This window comes from Schistocerca cancellata, chromosome 6 (genome assembly GCF_023864275.1).
Source record: "Schistocerca cancellata isolate TAMUIC-IGC-003103 chromosome 6, iqSchCanc2.1, whole genome shotgun sequence".
NCBI lineage: Eukaryota > Metazoa > Arthropoda > Insecta > Orthoptera > Acrididae > Schistocerca > Schistocerca cancellata.
In genome coordinates, this window is record NC_064631.1 from 702,740,727 (window position 1) to 702,762,571 (window position 21,845).

Sequence of the window (21,845 nt, forward strand, 5' to 3'; positions counted from 1 at the left end):
GAATTTGAAACAGAGTATTCCAGTCAAAATTGTCAAAAGCTTTCTCTAAGTCTACAAATGCAATAAATGTAGGTTTGCCTTTCCTTCTTCTTTCTTATAAGATAAGTCGTAAGGGCAGTATTGCCTCACGCGTTCCAGTATTTCTACGGAATCGAAACTGATCTTCCCCGAGGTCGGCTTCTACTAGTTTTTCCATTCGTCTGTAAAGAATTCGTGTTAGTATTTTGAAGCTGTGGCTTATTAAACTGATTGTTCGGTAATTTTCACATCTGTCAACACCTGCTTTCTTTGGGATTGGAATTATTATATTCTTCTTGAAGTCTGAGGGTATTTCGCCTGTTTCATACATCTTGCTCACTAGATGGTAGAGTTTTGTCAGGACTGGCTCTCCCAAGGCCGTCAGTAGTTCCAATGGAATGCTGTCTACTCCGGGAGCCTTGTTTTGACTCAGGTCTTTTAGTGCTCTGTCAAACTCTTCACACAGTATCGTATCTCCCATTTCATCATATCCACATCCTCTTCCATTTCCACAATATTGTCCTCAAGTACATCGCCCTTGTATAGACCCTCTATAAACTCCTTCCACCTTTCTGCTTTCCCTTCTTTGCTTAGAACTGGGTTTCCATCTGAGCTCTTGATGTTCATACAAGTGGTTCTCTTATCTCCAAAGGTCTCTTTAATTTTCCTGTCGGCAGTATCTGTCTTACTCCTCGCGAGATAAGCCTCTACATCCTTACATTTGTCCTCTAGCCATCCCTGCTTAGTCATTTTGCACTTCCTGTCGATCTCATTTTTGAGACGTTTGTATTTCTTTTTGCGTGCTTCATTTACTGCATTTTTATATTTTCTCCTTTCATCAATTAAATTCAATATTTCTTCTGTTACCCAAGGATTTCTACTAGCCCTCGTCTTTTTATCTACTTGATCCTCTGCTGCCTTCACTACTTCATCCCTCAAAGCTACCCATTCTTCTTCTACTGTGTTTCTTTCCTCCATTCCGGTCAATTGTTCCCTTAAGCTCTTCCTGAAACTATGTACAACATCTGGTTCTTTCAGTTTATCCAGGTCCCATCTCCTTAAGTTCCCACCTTTTTGCAGTTTCTTCAGTTTTAATCTACAGGTCATAACCAATAGATTGTGGTCGGAGTCCACATCTGCCCCTGGAAATGTCTTACAATTTAAAATCTGATTCCTAAATCTCTGTCTTACCATTATATAATCTATCTGATACCTTTTAGTATCTCCAGGGTTCTTCCATGTATACAACCTTCTTTCATGATTCTTAAACCAAGTGTTAGCTATGATTAAGTTGTGGTCTGCGCGAAATTCTACCAGGCGGCTTCCTCTTTCATTTCTTAATCCCAATCCATATGCACCTACTACGTTTCCTTCTCTCCCTTTTCCTACTACCGAATTCCAGTCACCCATGGCTATTAAATTTTCGTCATTCTTCACTATCTGAATAATTTCTTTTATTTCATCATACATTTCTCCAATTTCTTTGTCATCTGCAGAGCTAGTTGGCATATAAACTTGTACTACTGTAGTATGAGTGGGCTTCGTGTCTATCTTGGCCACAATAATGCGTTCACTATGCTTTTTGTAGTAGCTTACCCGCATTCCTATTTTCCTATTCATTATTAAACCTACTCTTGCATTACCCCTATTTGACTTTGTGTTTATAACCCTGTAGTCACCTGACCAGAGGTCTAGTTCCTCCTGCCACCGAGCTTCACTAATTCCCACTATATCTAACTTTAACCTATCCATTTCCCTTTTTACATTTTCTAACCTACCTGCCCGATTAAGTGATCTGACCTTCCACGCTCCGATCCATACAACGCCAGTTTTCTTTCTCCTGATAACGACATCCTTTTGAGTAGTCCCCTTCCGCAGATCCAAATGGGGGTCTATTTTACCTCCGGAATATTTTTCCCAAGAGGACGCCATCATCATATAATCATACAATAAAGCTGAATGCCCTCGAGACAAATTATGGCCGTAGTTTCCTCTTGCATTCAGCCGTTCGCAGTACCTGCACAGCAAGGCCGTTTTGGTTATTGTTACAAGGTCAGATCAGTCAATCATCCAGACTGTTGCCCTTGCAACTACTGAAAAGGCTGCTGCCCCTCTTCAGGAACCACACGTTTGTCTGGCCTCTCAACAGATATCCCTCCGTTGTGGTTGCACCCCTACGGTAGGGCTATCTGTATCGCTGAGGCACGCAAGCCTCCCCACCAACGGCAAGGTACATGGTTCATGGGGGGAGGACTACTAATGGTATTTGTAACATATTCTACAGAAATTATTCACATATACGAAAGAATGCAGTTACAAAATTACATCGTTGTACTACTCATACTTCAGAAGATATGACGTATTAAACATTTAGTTGGACGAAAAATTGCTTCATAATCCGTGACTTTTAAATTTATTACTTCTTTGCTGCTAACCCTATTCGCCACACATTCCCCTACAGTATCCACGTATGCCGCTAAATTTATTTAAAAAATTATATCATTTTATGACACATAGTTCAGAAGATTTCAGGTCATAAGCATTGAGATGCGTGACATTACCTACAAATACACTTAAGACAGCGTAAAGCTATGTGATAAATCGATAAAAGTGATTAGTGCCTATGTGAGCAAAACTATGGATGAGAAGCAACTTTTGAAGCCTTGTATCGACTTCTGACAAACTTGGTACAGATACTACTTACTATCTGGAAAGAAATAATGTGAAAGTAAGAATGAGTAACGTCCTATTTGGTTATACTGGCAACGAGGAATGAGGAGGCCATGGGAGAAAATAATCACCTAGTTTGCTAGTATAAGTAGTACTAGATGGACAATTAGGGATCTTTTTTCATTACTCAATTCACAAAGGAACCGCTACACTTTTCTCGTATTGCATCTCTCCTTCTAATCGCGACTACCACCTAAATTGCAAACAATGTAGCTTGAGAGTCGCCCGTAAGCGTTAACGGACGAGCACATAGACTATACGAGGGAGAAGGAACGCTCGGCCCAACAAGATCTGCTTCTCTTGCATAGGACTGGAAATCTGCAGCCGTATTCTGTACTTCTGAGGAAGCAGAATTGATATATCACCGCCCCTTCTGGTGTTGCGAGAGTCGGACTGAAATGTTGATTTTTGAATAATTAACAAAATGTTCCGCCCAAAAGTGTCATTAATGCTAAAAGACGTTAAGAATAAAAAAATATGGCTCTGAGCACTATGGGACTTTACATCTTAGGTCACCAGTCCCCTAGAACTTAGAACTACTTAGACCCAACTAACCTAAGGACATCACACACATCCATGCCCGAGGCAGGATTCGAACCTGTGACCGTAGCAGTCCCACGGTTCCGGACTGAAGTGCCTAGAACCGCACGGCCACCGCGGTCGGCGTTAAGAATAAATTTTCTTTGTGTAAATAAATCTCTGAAGTAAAGAGAAAAGGTCATCATTTAATACAGGGGATGTATTTTTGTGCTTTTCCGATAACGAATGTTCCAGAGAAATGTTTATATATCGAAACTTGATTGAAAACGACCTGTAAAACAATTTGAAGGCAGTCGCCGTAATTTTTTTTTTTTTACTATATAAAACCAGGGGCTGTGATTCCTGTCTCTCGCTCGTTTGTTTTCGACGGTTAATTCATGAAATATAAATGTCGCTCTCGTATATGTGATTTTTGTTTAAATTATTGCTTGTAATTTAATTACAACAGCCGTGTTTGAGTCAGGAAACTTTCCTCTTCCATTAATGCTACCTCTCAATTTGTCACGTCTGAAATTTTTGAGGCTTCTGCCAAGGAGAGTTGGGTACCAATTGTTTGGCCACAGCTGAGCGCTACTTGTGTTCAATTGGCCTTTATCAGAATTTTATTTCGGCGTCCTCCAAATCACTTTTACAGATCTTTTCTATCAGTATGTACTGGGCAATGTAATTACGCAAACTGTGTGATTTTGAGATCGCTCACTAGTCTCTAAACAATGCCGTCGGTCAACGTTCTCGTCGGTCTGATGTGAATCTGATGCAAGATGGCGGAATGCAGTTTCATCATCAAAAAAGTAAAAATTTTCTAAGCACCATTCTACGATTTCAGGAGCTTTGCGACCAACAGAAATTATTAAAAAGTTTTATAACACAACTATTTTTTAAATATAAATAATATTGAATTAGCGCCCAACGTGAGACTCGAGCAAAAAATTGTATGATGTTAATTGTTGCTTGATTGTTCCAATTTTCATGAAACAATTGTATTCTCGGAGTCTAGAAAAAAAAACTTGTGACAGCTACACGAAACGTAAATGAAATCAACTGACGTAACGAGAATTATAGCAGATTCCAAGCAGCAACACAGAAGAACAAATATGGTTAGCAACATCTTAACAGCAGCTTCTGATTTTGTAGTCTGCAACGTATAGCTCTTTTAATTCATGGTCAGTGTTCGATTTCTTGCACTCTGCGTAGTTTTCAACATAGTAATTGCAGTAGGCATGGTTGCTAAATGCTATACTAAGAGGGCTACATTTGCGCTTCGGCAAGCAAGATGAAAGCGAGTGATGGTGCATTGTTTTAGTGTGAAGCATCCTTTTGTCATATTACGCTAATTCTTCAGTGTGTTTTCGAGATATTATGTTTCGAAGTATATTTTCAATTTGTGTTATGGCAAAGATAGATAAACTTGAAAACACGAATTTTGCAGATGGTAGTGCTTTTGAAAGTGACGTCGATGGCGGTAACAATAGTACCGATCCGATGGCGGCAGAATATGATGCTCAAAATGTGGAGGCAGAAATTAATACGCTTTTACAAGTAAATGAAAGTACGTAGCAAATATCTCCTCCCGTCGTAGACCACTTTCCTGTGTTATTCAGTAAAATTGCTGAGATGATTAACGCAATGAAGCGTTTGCATCAAGCAGCAACAACACCCATTCTGAAAGCAACAAATAATTGACTTCAGAACTCTCTACGCAGGTCAATACCACTCTTGCTGAGTCTGATGTAGCGCTGACTTCTCAAATAAATGATACTATGACTGGATGTGTCAAACTGTTGGTCACTCAAATTTCCACTTACTAAATGAAGAATTAGTAAAAACATATACACCGGTTTAGGAACAATAGCATCCGAAATTACCAGCCTAAAGGAGGCATATAGGGGTTTACCACAAACGGTTTCCAGACTATCAAAAGATATAGAAACAATACACTCAACGCTGAAGGTGATGAAAGATACAGCGCATGAATTAGTGGAACGTATTGACATCCTCACCATAGACCAACAAGAAATTGAAAATCCTGATAGATAAGTAAGGTGAAAAATTCAATATCGAATTCACCAAATGCCTTGAGCAGAAAAACGAAATCTTCACCGATAACATAAATTCAGTCTTATAAAGGCACAAACGACGCGTTGGGAGCGAAGCGATGGCCGAACTCGGAACGGGGAAACAAACGCTCCGCTCGGAAATAGATCACATAAAGCACATGATACATCACGACCTTCGACATTGGCAAGAAGAAGTTTTTTCACAGGTGAAAAAAATTGCGCCATGCGGTGGAAACAATACCACAGCTGTCATGCGAAGTATCGCCTATCGAAATGCAAGATGCATACCATACTAGTCCACAAGGCCCAGGACCGTACTTTGAAGCCTGTCAACCTATATGCCCCGCAGTATATCAGTCACGTCAGGAGATGGGGGCAGGTGCAACCTTGACAGAGATCTTTCAGAACAAAAACCTGTTTAAACACCGCCAATTTCAGGTCTTTATCCCAGATAAGAGACAAGTCCATCCCACAGTTTTTATACGTTAATTGCTCAACGTGTTGCCTGGGTCATTGAATGAGAGACAGAGAATACCTGCCATTCGTTGGAGACGTCAAGGAGACGGTGCCTCATGGGCTACTGAAGCCGCAAAGAACTGCATGCATTATGAACAGGCCGAAAAGAACTGCTTAGAATACAGGTCTTCAGCCCAGAAATTTACAACCCAAAGCAGTGTGGTCTTAGGAAGTATTTCGAAAAATACATTAATTTAACAAGATGCTGGGACGAGATGGTGAAACACACATACGTTCTACGCATCTTGAAGAAAAAGTTACTTGTGCACATAAAGGAAAAATTAATAACAGTCCCTGAGTCTGACCTTGAAAACCTTTTTGTCCGTGCTCGAACCGTGGACCTAACACAAAAGAGATGCAAAGAGCATCACTGGCAAACAATGGTTCACAGTTCATGAATAAGAATGGGCACGGCCGCAGTAACAGCCGTAACGGCGTGTTGTGGAATAACGGCAGCACGTCGCAAACCGGACACGCAAATCAGAATGACAACAATGGTGGTTCTCAAAGCACACAGACATTTTTCCAACGCCAGACACGACATGATAATCAGTACCATCCCAGTTATCGAGACTGGGTGTTGTGTGATGTCCTTGGTTAGTTAGGTTTAAGTAGTTCTAAGTTCGAATCCCAAAGATAGCAGGTGTTGACAGATGTGAAAATTACCGAACAATCAGTTTAATAAGCCACAGCTGCAAAATACTAACATGAATTCTTTACAGACGAATGGAAAAACTAGTAGAAGCCGACCTCGGGGAAGATCAGTTTGGATTCCGTAGAAATACTGGAACACGTGACGCAATACTGACCTTAGGACTTACCTTAGAAGAAAGATTAAGGAAAGGCAAAAGTACGTTTCTAGCATTTGTAGACTTAGAGAAAGTTTTTGACAATGTTTACTGGAATACTCTATTTCAAATTCTAAAGGTGGCAGGGGTAAAATACAGGGAGCGAAAGGCTATTTACAATTTGTACAGAAACCAGATGGCAGTTATAAGAGTCGACGGACATGAAAGGGAAGCAGTAGTTGGGAAGGGAGTAAGACGTGGTTGTAGCCTCTCCCCGATGTTATTCAATCTGTATATTGAGCAAGCAGTAAAGGAAACAAAAGAAAAATTCGGAGTAGGTATTAAAATCCATGGAGAAGAAATAAAAACTTTGACATTCGCCGATGACATTGTAATTCTGTCAGAGACAGCAAAGGACTTGGATGAGCAGTTGAATGGAATGGACAGTGTCTTGAAAGGAGGATATAAGATGAACATCAACAAGAGCAAAACGAGGATAATGGAATGTAATCGAATTAAGTCTGGTGATGCTGAGGGAATTAGATTAGGAAATGAGACACTTAAAGTAGTAAAGGAGATTTGCTATTTGGGGATCAAAATAACTGATGATGGTCGAAGTAGAGAGGATATAAAATGTAGACTGGCAATGGAAAGGAAAGCGTTTCTGAAGAAGAGAAATTTGCTAACATCGAGTATAGATTTAAGTGTCAGGAAGTCGTTTCTGAAAGTATTTGTATGGAGTGTAGGCATTTATGGAAGTGAAACATGAACGATAAATAGTTTGGAGAAGAAGAGAATAGAAGCTTTCGAAATGTGGTGCTATAGAAGAATGCTGAAGGTTAGATGAGTAGATCACATAACTAATGAGGAAGTATTGAATAGGATTGGGGTGAAGAGAAGTTTGTGGCACAACCTGATCAGAAGAAGGGATCGGTTGCTAGGACATGTTCTGAGGCATCAAGGGATCACCAATTTAGTATTGGAGGGCAGTGTGGAGGGTAAAAATCGAACAGAGAGACCAAGAGATGAATACACTAAGCAGATTCAGAAGTATGTAGGTTGCATTAGGAACTGGGAGATGAAGAAACTTGCACAGGATAGAGTAGCTTTTAGAGCTGCATCAAACCAGTCTCAGGATTGAAGACCACAACAACAACAACAACAACAACAACAACAAGTTCTAAGTGACTGATGACCGTAGCTGTTAAGTGCCATAGTGCTCAGAGCCATTTGAACCGGTTATCGAAATAATCGAAACGTGCGCTAGCAGAACAACAACAAGAATCAAGGCCACAATAAACAGTGGTCGCAAAACAATCAAGGGCAACGTACGCATGTGAAGAAAATTGGAAATAACTATAATCCAGACGTCCCGATAGTCGAGGTGGCTGAAGCGACACCAATGTCAACGTCCGGGACGTCAAACTAAACGCGATTCTATAGAGCTCCCTGATGGCAGTAGCGGGACAGAATGGGGACATAGTTTGAATGAACAGCTATAGGTGCTCCGATATAACGATGAGACTGACATTTGTCGAGAGTTATTTAACGAGATAAACAATTTTTAATGAAACTGAAATTCCCTTCTGGTACGTACAAGCCTCTGTTCAAGCAGTTGGAGAGGATGGAGGGGGGGGGGGGGGTGGTTGGTATTCCCCCGACATTGATTTTAGACATCGGTGTAAGCGTAAATGTGATAAAAGGTAATTCCTTTAAGAAAATGCGCAATCTGTAGACATTCCGTCTTCGCCAGTTGAAAATGGCGTGGCGCCTGTTGCTATTTGCACTTTAAGCCAGACTGTTACGTTACAGGCACGGATAGGTGTAGAATACGAGAAGGGAACGGATCAATTCACGTTTCCCATAGTGAAAAATTTGACCGTGTCCTGCTCGTAGGCATGGAATTCGTGGGGGACTCAAGGGTCGAAGTCTCGCGTGGAAAATGCCACTTTAAGATAGGAACTGGGGAGTTTATTCTGAATCTGATAAAGAGAGTGGCGAAACACAGCATACTCTGCCAAGGAATACAAGTTAAAATTATAAAGAAGAGTGCTGTGGGTGCAAGACCGTTCACAGTACATGAAGCTTGCACCTGAACCGAAGAACTGCGGGCAAAACGAAATATATTCTTCGCTCTTACGATGGAAATCCGATGAGGCGAAAGCCTTACATGACCAATAGAAAACGGAACTATGTAAGTTACTGGTAAATATGTCTATGTATTTTCAGTAAGGTCTGCCGTAATTAGTTATTATGTTTACCGGATGGAAGTCATAGATACAGTTCTGGAATCCGAACTGTTAGACCAGCTCACACTATATGTGTACGGTTTGCTGATCACAGCTGCTACCTGACAGGGACGCCTGTGTTTGTCAGAAAGGGTGCTCAATAAGTTTTCGGAGTAAGAAGCTACTGCCAACGTGGAGAAATCTAAATTCGCAAGAATCAGATCAAATTTCTTGGGCACATCATTTCGCCGTCGGTAATTTTACCTGAGCCCGAAAAGATTAAGGCCACAGAAAATTTTCTTCTTCTTTCAACTAAGAAGCAGTTTAAGGCATTCCTCGACCTCGCTTCTTTCTTCAGAAAGTTCACCCCGGTCAGTCTACGAACGAAATTGATTAGCTGAACTCATTGTGAAAGTATGTGGTATGACACCAGTCGGACAAATGTCAGGAGGAGTTTAGCAAAATTAAACAGGCACCAGCAGTGTCGAATATCTTGCTCCTCCCCAACATCCAGAAGGATTTTTGCATCACGAGAGACATGTCGTGCTCCGGTTTGAAGGCGTGTCTGTTTCAGATAGACGACGTCTAGGGTAAACGCGAAATTAAGGTGATTAGTTTTGCAAGCCGCGTGCTTACGGAATGTGAGATATCATACTCATCCGCAGAATTAGAGGCATTGGCCGTGATTTGGTCCATTAAAATGTTCAACTACTATATTCATGGTAAACATATTGAAGTGTATTGTGACCAGCAAGCCCTGAGGTTTCCACTGATGTGTGAATTGTTTCACCAGCGACTAGCCAGAATTGGCTATTATATTATAGGAGTATCGTTATGAAGTAGTCCATATCAGTGGCTAGGACATTCTCTATCCATGCTCCCGCAAGTTCTACCAGAGTATTAGGATGTTGTAGAACAGATTTCACGTTTCAAGGTACTTTTAATGAAAGATCCACTGCATAAACAGCATTATCGAGGAAGGCGGAAATATAGAGACTCTATAGGCTGCGGATACAAAATGGGCAAAAGTAAACTGCACGCTCGCAGAACAGAATAATCAAATATTGTCGCACTACTACCAGGTGCGTAATAAAGCACTGTTTCATAGGCAAAGAAACGAACAAACGAACCTTATTCCGGGCAACACCCATAATCAAACTCATTAAAGAAGATTATATTCTGAGATAAACCAGGGTGCTATATTATCTGATAAATACGAAATTTCACTGCCAGAAAATGGAAAAGGTTTTTGCTGGAAAATGGCATCAAACAGATTTTGTTAAGTAATTTTCATCCCGAATCAGATCTTACTGACAGATTTTTCGAGAATTCGACCACTTCATTAGAACGTATGTACCTCACAAGCAAATCAAATGAGTTAAATTCGTTACGCCATTTGAGAAAGGGCCAAACAGTCTGCCGCACCCGTTCACACAGCAAACACCAGCATCGCTCATGTTCGATACGCATGAGAGAAATGAATGGGTGAATCATCTGCCTCGATTTACAGAGACTAGACTGTCATTTGAGGAAAGATTAGGCAAGCTTTGGTTGTCCTTAGTTCAGCAGCCGTTTTGAGAATACCACCTTACGGTAAGCCACTGGTAAAGACGCAAGATTTAAAAATGGGAGATAAAAATCTTTTTGAGAACGCACTTTTTTTATTAAGAATGAACAAGAAGGGACAAGTTATGTGCCCTGGTCCCTATAAGATTATTCTAGTACCTCATGTAGGAAGTTACTTATTGATATATCCTGAACACTGAAAGTTCAAGGACTGTATCACCAAAAGGATCTCAGGTATACGTTCAGTGAGCACGTTTGATCAGATGTTAAAGTATTTTATCGACCGCTCTGTATTGAGAAACTGTACACTTTCTGAAGTTTTATGCAGAACCTGTCACACTATAAAAGGCTATTACAGAATAAATAAGTATTTGTGCACTTTGAAGCAGATGAAAGTATCAGGCCAGTGTTTGTACGACATTTGTTTATAAAGCACTTGCAACAACTAGACTGATTAGACAAAATGTATCACCATACGTAGTGATGGTGCTAAAGCTGTGACTGGCATTAAAAGTGGGCTTGTCGAGAAATTGAAGTCAATAATGCCAAATTTTTCGTGGGCGCAATGCTTTCTTCATTGACAAGCTCTGGCAGCCACGATTTCAACTTCTGATATAAATATCACCAATCAGAAGATACATGAAACTGCTGACATTTGTTTGACATTAGAAGCAATAATGATCTTTTAGTTTCAAGTATTTGAGGAATAAAAGTAGCAGTTAGCAAGTTTTTCTATCTGTTTCCACGAAAGTATGTTTACGTTGTCAAAAGCGACTCTACATATCGACAATGTATCACTACACCACTAGAACTGTGATACACGAAAATGAGAACTGAGTGTTTTGTGAGAGAAATGATTATTTTCAGCATTAGTTATATGAACTCTAGAACTTTGACAAGTTAATTTTGGAAGTAATTTCTGTACAGGTCATTTAAAGCAGTGTTTTCCACACTTTTTGAATACTTAACTCCTTTCTAAGTAAAAATATTCGTGGCTACTCCCAGAATCATAATAGAAGTATGTCACCAATTTCAAAGACAACATATTTAATTTTATTTTCATTGATTGTACACTGATCGAGAAATAAAGTGCATGTGAAAAGTGGTCGCTATGCTGTGTAGACAGAGATAATATTCTTTGCCGAGGTTGTTAGAGCGGGGGGGGGGGGGGGGGGGGGGGTGAGAAGGAAGGGGTCAGCGAGAACATAGTCGTGCGAATTAGGTCACCACAATCAGTTGTCCGAGTACGCCAGCAAGTATGGACGAGATTATTGTTTTCGGGCTTTGCTCTGAGTTAGTATAAAATGGACAAGTTTCTTAAAATATCTGTGGAGCGCTCCATGTCTGGTACACGTGGCAGTCGTGGAATCGAATCAAAATCGGAAAAAAATAGTCTTTATCGCAACAGTTATCTGAAGTATGGTTTTACTGTCATGAACAATAAACCTCATTGTGTAATTTGCGGTGAAGAATTGGCACGTGAGAGTATGAAACTATCAAAGATTCTGTGGCACCTCTCAACTAAACATTCCAAGGAAGCTGACAAACCATTCGATTTCTTCGAAAGAAAACTGAGACCGCTTAACCAGCAGAGAACTGCTATGATTCCGGTAATAAAATAGTAATGTTAGTTGTTGATTTGAAGTAGTATTAATGTTTTTTTATTTTTTATTCGTTTTTCTGATTTAACAATATTCTGTATCTCATTTTAGGTATCCAGTGTCAACAGGAAAGCGTTACTCGCTAGCTACAGAGTCCCATTCCGAGTCGCTAAAGCAGGTAAGCCGCATGCGGATGCAGTGAATCTTATTTTGCCAACAGCCCTGGATAGGATGAAATTATGTTAGGTAAGCAAAAGGCAAACAAGCTAGAAAGCATACCACTTTCTGATAATACCTCGGAATGCAGAATAAACGATACAGCCGGCGATATTCGAGAACAGTTAGTCGAAAGATTAAGGAAGACCCCACATTTTGCTTTATAGTTTGATGATACTACTGATGTGTCGGACTGTGCTAAATTTGTAGTATTAGTGCGCTTTGAAGCAGATGAAAGTATCAGGCCAGTGTTTGTACGACATTTGTTTATAAAGCACTTGCAACAACTAGACTGATTAGACAAAATGTATCACCGTATGTAGTGATGGTGCTAAAGCTGTGACTGGCATTAAAAGTGGGCTTGTCGAGAAATTAAAAATGATGCCAAATTTTTCGTGGGCACAATGCTTTCTTCATTGACAAGCTCTGGCAGCCACGATTTCAACTTCTGATTCAAATGATTTCCTTAAAGAGGTGTTCAAAGCGTTGCAAACTCGACTGTTTAGGATCATATGTGAAGACATGGTGTCGCTCCATCAAAATCTTCTGTATCTCACAGAGGTCAGGTGGCTTTCGAAAAGACAGGTACTGACACGAGTTCTGAAACTAAAAGGTGAATTGTTAATGTTGTTACAGGATTCTAAATCAAGATAAGCGAATTACTGTTGTGACCCTGTCTGGCTATTAAAATTAGCATTTATCGTGGATTTTTTAATCATCTAAATATTTTAAACAAGTGTCTCCAAGGGAAGGAAGGGAACATTGTAACAGCTAAGGATAAAATTAAAGTATTCCTCCATAAACTTAGTTTGTGGTAAACGTGTTAATAAAAGATGATGTTCGAGTCTTTCCCTTGTATTCAGACGATTGCATTTGCGTATAACTGATCGATCGTTCCATTATTGTTACTGACTTTACTCGTGACGGTATGGCTTATGCTCCGCGGGAAAGAAATGACAAAGAAACAACAGAAAATGTGGAGGAAAAAAGAGCGTAATGTTTTACATCAGTGTTATTATTGTTATTTCATTACAACGAACAAAGTACGTTAGACGCTCAGACAAAGACAACACCGCCAACAATGCAGTATTCAGTAGTACCGTTAGCAACACTCCTCGCGTTCCAATTATTGTAAACAATAGATCCGCTCGGGTCTTCTCGATGATGTTGCCAAATTCTCTGTGACGGTGTTGCAAGCAAGACTCAGGTTACTTCATGGCCTTGAAATACCTCTATATGAATTACATTTTAGATATGTCGTCGTTAACCAACACAAATTCAATAAAGCTGTGCATTAACCAATACGTAGACAGATGTTTCATTCAGCTAGCCGTCTTCTGTGTTTATGAGTTATTTTCAAGAGGAGATAAAAACAAATGTATTTAGACGATTTCCTGTAAAAAATGTTGTGCATTTTATAAACTGTTTTAGTATCTTTTCGGAATGGAATGCATTATCCTTTTCTTTTCCAAAAAGTTTATACTAATGTAAAATTATAAGTACCAGTCGTCGTTTTCATATTTCTGCAAAGCAAGAGCTCTCTAATTTGTGTTAAAATCTATTCTTGACTTAAGTTTCATACCTTTCTAATGTAAGCTATGATGTTCGTTGTCCTTAGGCCACCTTCTGAAGAAGACAACTTTAAATTTGTTGAAACCTAGGTAAAGAATTCTTTATCCATTGCAAGTGGTCGGCTGTTTATAATTTTATTACGTGGAACCGTTGCTGTTGTGCAGCTATGTTTAAAATATTTAATGTCAGTTGATACGAATTAGCCCGCATCTCGTGGTCGTGCGGTAGCGTTCTCGCTTCCCACGCCCGGGTTCCCGGGTTCGATTCCCGGCGGGGTCAGGGATTTTCTCTGCCTCGTGATGGCTGGGTGTTGCGTCCTGTCCTTAGGTTAGTTAGGTTTAAGTAGTTCTAAGTTCTAGGGGACTTATGACCACAGCAGTTGAGTCCCATAGTGCTCAGAGCCATTTGAACCACTTGATACGTATTCTATTCTGAAATACAGGATTGGTATGTAAAGTTATTCTGACAAAATTTAATCAGAACGATCCATTGTAAGTTAAATGATGTGAAACCGTAAGTTATGTGAATTTATTGAGCAGAAGGTTAAATTTTTGAACCTGAGATTTCGGAGGCATATGTTAATTTCGTGATCGCGGTCTGTGTTATTTGGATCTTTGTGCTTTGCTCTTTACCGATCCGCACCTGGAATAGGATTACCTAATGTGTACGTGGTAACATGACGATAACCTAGGTAATGCTACTTAATCTGTATGAGCCATGTGTGGCTCGTGTTCCCCCCATCATGTATTTTACACCCCATCCTTAAGGTACATCCACCTCACTATGTTAATTTAAATTACTACTGTCACTGAGTTGCTGGTTTCCCTGACCCTCGGCACTGGCGCGTATCGAGATATCCCCTCTCGTAGTATCTTTGCTGGACTACTATTACTTCCCAGTCGTGGTCTGTCGTAAGCGAGTTCGGGTCGCGAGTTCGGCTCTCCCAGTCAGCAGGAACGCGCCTGAAGTGCAGTCCGGACCTGCCAGTCGAGGAGTTGCAATGCAGCTCTAGTGCTGTCGGTTTGGAGCAGCAGTGAGGTCTGCATCGACATGGCTCGCCCGACCATTGCCGCCACGCATCACTTGAGCCAGGCCACAGTCTTGGTGGATCGACGGTCGGTCGTCATACCAGACGACGCGTTTTGGCTCTCCGATCGTTCATGAGTCGGCTGTGTGTGCGTGCATCGACTCCTGATTTGTCTTCGTAGTTACTGTTGGGTATCATTCAGGTCTTCGTGCAAGTGTTTGTCAGATTTTGTGGGTAGTTTGCGTTTTTTCCAATGACGACTATTTTATATGTTGTCGGCATTCTGAGAGGAGGCGGTTGGTTGCTGCGGACTAGGGAAGTTATCTCCGCACGGTGCAGTCAGCTGGGACCGCTGGAGGTCCCTGCGCAATGTCGGAGCGTATGTGGAGCTGTCCCATCGCTACTAGCTCCGTGGTTCACCGACCCAGCCCGTCAAAAGTGAGTAGTAGTTTCAAGTACCCAAGCCACGTCGATTCATGTTGTGTGGTTCGTTTCGGTGGTTCGTAGCTGGGAGGTTTACCTGTGTGCAACACCGAGTGTTTGTACTGCTGAAATTTAGCCACCATGCGGTGGTTCAAAAATGAATGGTTCAAATAGCTCCGAGCGCTATGGGACTTAACGTCTGAGGTCGTCAGTCCCCTAGAACATAGAACTACAGGGTGATTCAAAATGAATACCACAACTTTAGGAATTTGAAACTCTGCAACGACAAAAGGCAGAGCTTAGCAATATCTGTCGGCGAATTAAGGGAACTATAAAGTTTCATTTAGTTGTACATTTGTTCGCTTGAGGCGCTGTTGACTAGGCGTCAGCGTCAGTTGATGCTAAGATGGCGACCGCTCAACAGAAAGCTTTTTGTGTTATTGAGTACGGCGGAAGTGAATCGACGACAGTTGTTCAGCGTGCATTTCGAACGAAGTATGGTGTTAAACCTCCTGATAGGTGGTGTATTAAACGTTGGTATAAACAGTTTACAGAGAATGGGTGTTTGTGCAAAGGGAAAAGTTCTGGACGGCCGAGAACGAGTGATGAAAATGTAGCACGCATCCAGCAAGCATTTGTTCGCAGCCAAGGAAAATCGACTCGCAGAGCTAGCAGAGAGCTGCAGATTCCACAATCAACTGTATGGAGAGTCCTACGAAAAAGGTTAGTTATGAAACCTGAACGTCAACTACCCGAGGCGATGGATCGGCCGCCAGGCAGCCCGTGACAGAGCACTGCATTACTGGCCTCCAAGAAGCCCTGATCTTTTTCTTATGGGGGTATGTTAAGGATATGGTGTTTCGGCCACCTCTCCCAGCCACCATTGATGATTTGAAACGAGAAATAACAGCAGCTATCCAAACTGTTACGCCTGATATGCTACAGAGAGTGTGGAACGAGTTGGAGTACCGGGTTGATATTGCTCGAGTGTCTGGAGGGGGCCATATTGAACATCTCTGAACTTGTTTCTGAGTGAAAAAAAAACCTTTTTAAATACTCTTTGTAATGATGTATAACAGAATGTTATATTATGTTTCTTTCATTAAATACACATTTTTAAAGTTGTGGTATTCTTTTTGAATCACCCTGTATTTCAACCTAACTAACCTAAGGACATCACACACATCCATGCCCGAGGCAGGATTAGAACCGGCGACCGTTGCGGTCGCGCGGTTCCAGATTGTAGCGCCTAGAACCGCTCGGCCACTCTGGACGGCGCATTCGGTGGCATTAACTATATTGGTTGACTACAATTCAAGTGCACCAACAGAATTTTCTGCCCTGTAGCCGTTAGTGTTCTCGTTACCTGCCCTGGTCACTAACGTAATTTTTAGCAGTGTCCTTTTCTTACCAGTTGTCACTGTCCATCACGGTATGTAATTTTGACAGCTTAATACATATTTCTTTGTGGATAATCACGCCCGTAACATTTTTAGTTTGAATTCTCATCTACCGATTGGTGGCAAGCAAGTCGTTTGTCGGTCGGTCAGTGGCTTTCCCTTGGGTGGGTTCCGACGAATCAAGTGTAGTTGGGTTCATCACCTGTCTCACCTAACTGAACAAGGCCACACCGATCCCCTGGAAGCTTCTGAGAGCTGTTGCCTCTACTGTCCTCTATACTGGTGTTTAATTGTCTGTTTATAATATATCAGAGCCAATGATAAAAGAAAAATTCTTGCTTTTACTGTGTTTTATGTAATTAAGTTTGAATTCAGGCAAGTGGATATTTGTTGAAATCTTATTGCCGTTGTGTTGTCTTTAGTCTGGTATCATCTACTAAAAATTTAAGGTTTATATTTTTTTTTAATTTGGAAAGTTAATTGTGGGCCTTCAGCAATTCAACCTTATTTTTAAAATTACCTTTCAAGCTTATACATTGCGGCTTGAAATTTTATTCTTAAAATTACCTGTCGAGCTTAAACATTGCGACCTTCTGCCTTTGAAAGGTTATGGTAATTTATTTTAAAATCTTGAAAGTTTTATTGTGGGTCCTCAGCCGTTTATATTTCATCTTGTTTATGGTTGTCTATCCACCTTTGCCTTGAGTCTTCCAACCTAGCTGTCATATATATACATTTTAATAATTTTACTTTTGTTTTAACTGCATTTTTGTCTTGTTGATCTTTAACATTTCTTGTTTGGAGGCCTTCAACCGTGAAAGAATTGCATTGAGAAACTCGTGGTTGTAAAGGTTCGGCTATGTGCCGCTTTGGTTGTAAATGTGTTATTAAATTACAATAAAGTACAATTTTAAGGTGTAACTGATTCGAACCTTATTCGGCCCTTTCCACAATCCTAATCACCTGTTCTGCTCAGCGGGTTTAGCGGGAGTCTCACCGTACAAACGACGGCAGTAAAGAATTTCGTGAACGTCAGACCACGAGCAATGCATTGTAACAAACACAGCTAACATACCAAAACCACATGAGCGACACATTATTCATGTAAAGTACACCACTTGGATGGGAAACAAATGCAAAACATTGTTGAGTTATTTGTACGAGAAATAAATGCGATCCAAGGAACAATCAGACTGGTGTGGATGAGAAAAAGGGACTCCTTTATTCGTGAGTGTTTTTCTGAGTGGAGATTGTGACATGAACTTGTGGACAATGCCCGCAATAGGACACTCGACCGAGTGACGTTGTGACTCCAAAATGTATAAAGTAAATAAGTGTTACGTGACGTTTAAAGTTTACATGTCCAATCCTCTGTTGTGAACTGCAGGCCAGCCGGCATTAAGATATCCTGTGTTCATGGATTGTCTTCGACGTGTACGCGGACGTTCATATCTGCACAGAAAAGTTATTTAGTGAATTAGTGAACTTATAAAATGTGTTATTGCACTGGCATGTTAATGGACAAGTAAAAAAACTGCCTCGCCAATAAACAAACACTACGAGGTGCATTTAAATTCTAAGGCCTCCGATTTTTTTCTCCGGACTGGAAAGAGATAGAAACATGTGCATTGTTTTAAAATGAGGCCGCGTTCATTGTCAATACATCCCAGAGATTGCAGCACTATACGGCAGATGGAATTTTACCGCCAGCGGCGAGAATGAGAACTGTTTTAAATACTTAAACTGGCGATGTTTTCCTTACTTGAACAGCATGCAATCATTCGTTTTTTGAATTTGCGTGGTGTAAAACCAATTGAAATTCATCGACAATTGAAGGAGACATATGGTGAGGGAGTTATGGATGTGTTGAACGTGCGTTCGTGGGTGCGACAGTTTAATGAAGGCAGAACATCGTGTGACAACAAACCGAAACAACCTTGGGCTCGCACAAGCCGGCCTGACGACATGATCGAGAAAGTGGAGAGAATTGTTTTGGGGGATCGCAGAATGACTGTTGAACAGATTGCCTCCAGAGTTGGCTTTTCTGTGGGTTCTGTGCACACAATCCTGCATGACGACCTGAAAATGCGAAAAGTGTCATCCAGGTGGGTGCCACGAATGCTGACAGACGACCACATGGCTGCCCGTGTGGCATGTTGCCGAGCAATGTTGACGCGCAACGACAGAATGAATGGGACTCTCTTTTCGTCGATTGTGACAATGGATGAGACATGGATGTCATTTTTCAATCCAGAAACAAAGCGCCAGTCAGCTCAATGGAAGCACACAGATTCACTGCCACAAAAAAAATTTCGGGTAACCGCCAGTGCTGAAAAAATGATGGTGTCCATGTTCTGGGACAGCGAGGGCGTAATCCTTACCCATTGAGTTCCAAATGGCACTACGGTAACAGGTGCATCCTACGAAAATGTTGTGAAGAACAAATTCCTTCCTGCACAGCAACAAAAACGTCCAGGAAGGGTTGCACGTGTGCTGTTTCACCAAGACAACGCACTCGCACATCGAGCTAAAGTTACGCAACAGTTTCTTCGTGATAACAACTTTGAAGTGATTCCTCATGCTCCCTACTCACCTGGACTGGCTCCTAGTGACTTTTGGCTTTTTCCAACAATGAAAGTCACTCTCCGTGGCCGCACATTCACCAGCCGTGCTGCTATTGCCTCAGCGATTTTCCAGTGGTCAAAACAGACTCCTAAAGAAGCCTTTGCCGCTGCCATGGAATCATGGCGTCAGCGTTGTGAAAAATGTGTACGTCTGCAGGGCGACTACGTCGAGAAGTAACGCCAGTTTCATAGATTTCGGGTGAGTAGTTAATTAGAAAAAAATCGGAGGCCTTAGAACTTGAATGCACCTCGTATGTGTAATCGTGATTAATTGTCAACACGCATAAACTTTGCAATTACACGCTGAATTATATATATATATATATATATATATATATATATATATATATATATATATATATATAAACAACTCTAAGCGAAACAACTCTAAACGAATATTGTTGTAGACGAACTCAGCGGATAAGAACTCGACACACTTAGTTTGAAAATACGGCACGATTTGTAGACAGTGGTGCGAAATACGTACTAGTGAATAGTAAAATTCCTTAAAGATAGACCTGGGTCGCAAGGTCTGTGCACATGACGGACAATAATGAAAACGAACTCTGTCGTACTAATCTAATTCCTTTGTAGGGCAGCTCTGCGATATTGAACTAATTTTTGTAGAGCTGGCTCTGCTTCTCTTGATTTTGATGTATGAACTGCAGCAGCCAGTAGTCGCGAGTATAGAGGAAGCAGCCAGCCACCATTGCCGTTCGCCCACGGTCCAGCTACGATGTTCGTCCAGCTGGGCAGCGGGTTTGCTGGAATCGCTCAAGAGGCAACCGGGCCAGCCCACGATTCCGCGTTCTTCTCAACAGAGCCCGCCAAATTGTGACAGTGTTCTGAAGGGTCAATCAGAATCACCGCGAGTGTTTCATAGTTAACAGACGAGTCTGTCAAGGTTCTTACAGAAAAAAATCAGTAAGAAAGACAAAAGTTAAAAAAACCGTATCAAACTCATTGTATTTGTGTATATTTACTAAACGTTTATGAACATTTTCCGTTACGACAATGGTATTTAAACAAACTTTAGGAAACAGGTACACAAACACAAAGTATGTACCGAACATTTCCACTAAAGGAAATGCCAAGTGAACAACGTGTTTCGTTAATGATTCTATTGGAATTAAATGTTTATGTGCTCTTCTGTACCACAGTTGAACACTTATTTTGTTTTTCTAGAAACAAAACAAGCAAATAGTGTTCCAGTGTGGCAATGAAATGCTGCATTCGTATAATTAATAAAATATGCCCCAAACGTTTAATTAATGCCAAAAGGCATTTCTGTCTCATTTCTCTGTCTAAATAAATCAGTAAAGTAAGGAGGAAAGGTCAGAATTTAATATAGGACATGTATTTTTGTGCTGTTCTAATAAATAACGTTGCAGAGCAATGTTTATATATCGAAACTTGATAAAAAAACGCCTTGTAAAGTGAGTTGCAGGCAGTTGCCGTAATTTCTTTTCGACTATATAAAAGCAGGTGCTGTGGTCACTCTCTCTCTCATGTAGCTACCGCTCTCGAACCTGTAACTTTTGGTTAAATAACTACGTTAATTTAATTGTAATTGCCGAATTTCAATCAAGAAACCCAATTTCCTCTTCCATTATGTTACATCTAAATTTATTATGTTCTATTTTAGACCTTTTTCAGGCTGCAGCGAAGAAGAGTTGCCTACGACCTTTTTGGTGGCCACTGCACTAATGAAAACAACCTTGTATCTGAACTGCATTGTAAATCTTTTATTTCATGGACTAAGGCGTGACTGTTGGGGGTGGAAAAATTGTTCTCGCAAAAGGGTAATTTTTCCAAAATTTCATGCAGAAATCTGGCTAGGCAGCCATGTTAAAACTTTATAAAGTTTTACTTCTGCTATCGGGATTAATTGTTCATTGTTTGCGTGATAAAAGTGTTATAATATCAGGTTCAACTCTAAACGTAAGGTCAGATTCATTCATGTTTGAGGTCTCTGACGGTGCCACAAAATTAATGAAGTACTATTTTTCTCAGATTCAGTATCTTTTATTTATCAATATTTGTTGCCAAGATGCATTTAGTCTGTGTGCTGCCATCGTCAGGAGCTCTACAATTAAGTACACTAATCTTTCTCGACGGGGACAAATTTCGGTATATAACTTCAACATCTCAACAGACAAGTAGACCTCACCACACTTCAAACGCATCTATAATTTAAAATTTATGGATATTTAACTATAAAGCAATTGATTAAGAAAGAGGTCGAAACGCCTAGTGGACTAAATATTGTAAAATAAAATTACGTTATAAACTACATATAAGTCTCTTATAACGTTTGTGTGATAATGAATGCTATTAAAAATGTATTGAAGTTTTGATTAGATTTAAGAACGGATTTTAAGAAAATAAAAATTGTCAGTTTAAGTAAATGAAAAAAGTTATGAAACCATTTAGGCCTTGCGTGAGAAATGAACAGCTGCGCGGGTATACTTGGCGAGAAACAGCTGTACCAGAAACGCTTTGTGCATATTTTTTCTGCAAAAAACAAGAGTTTCATTAG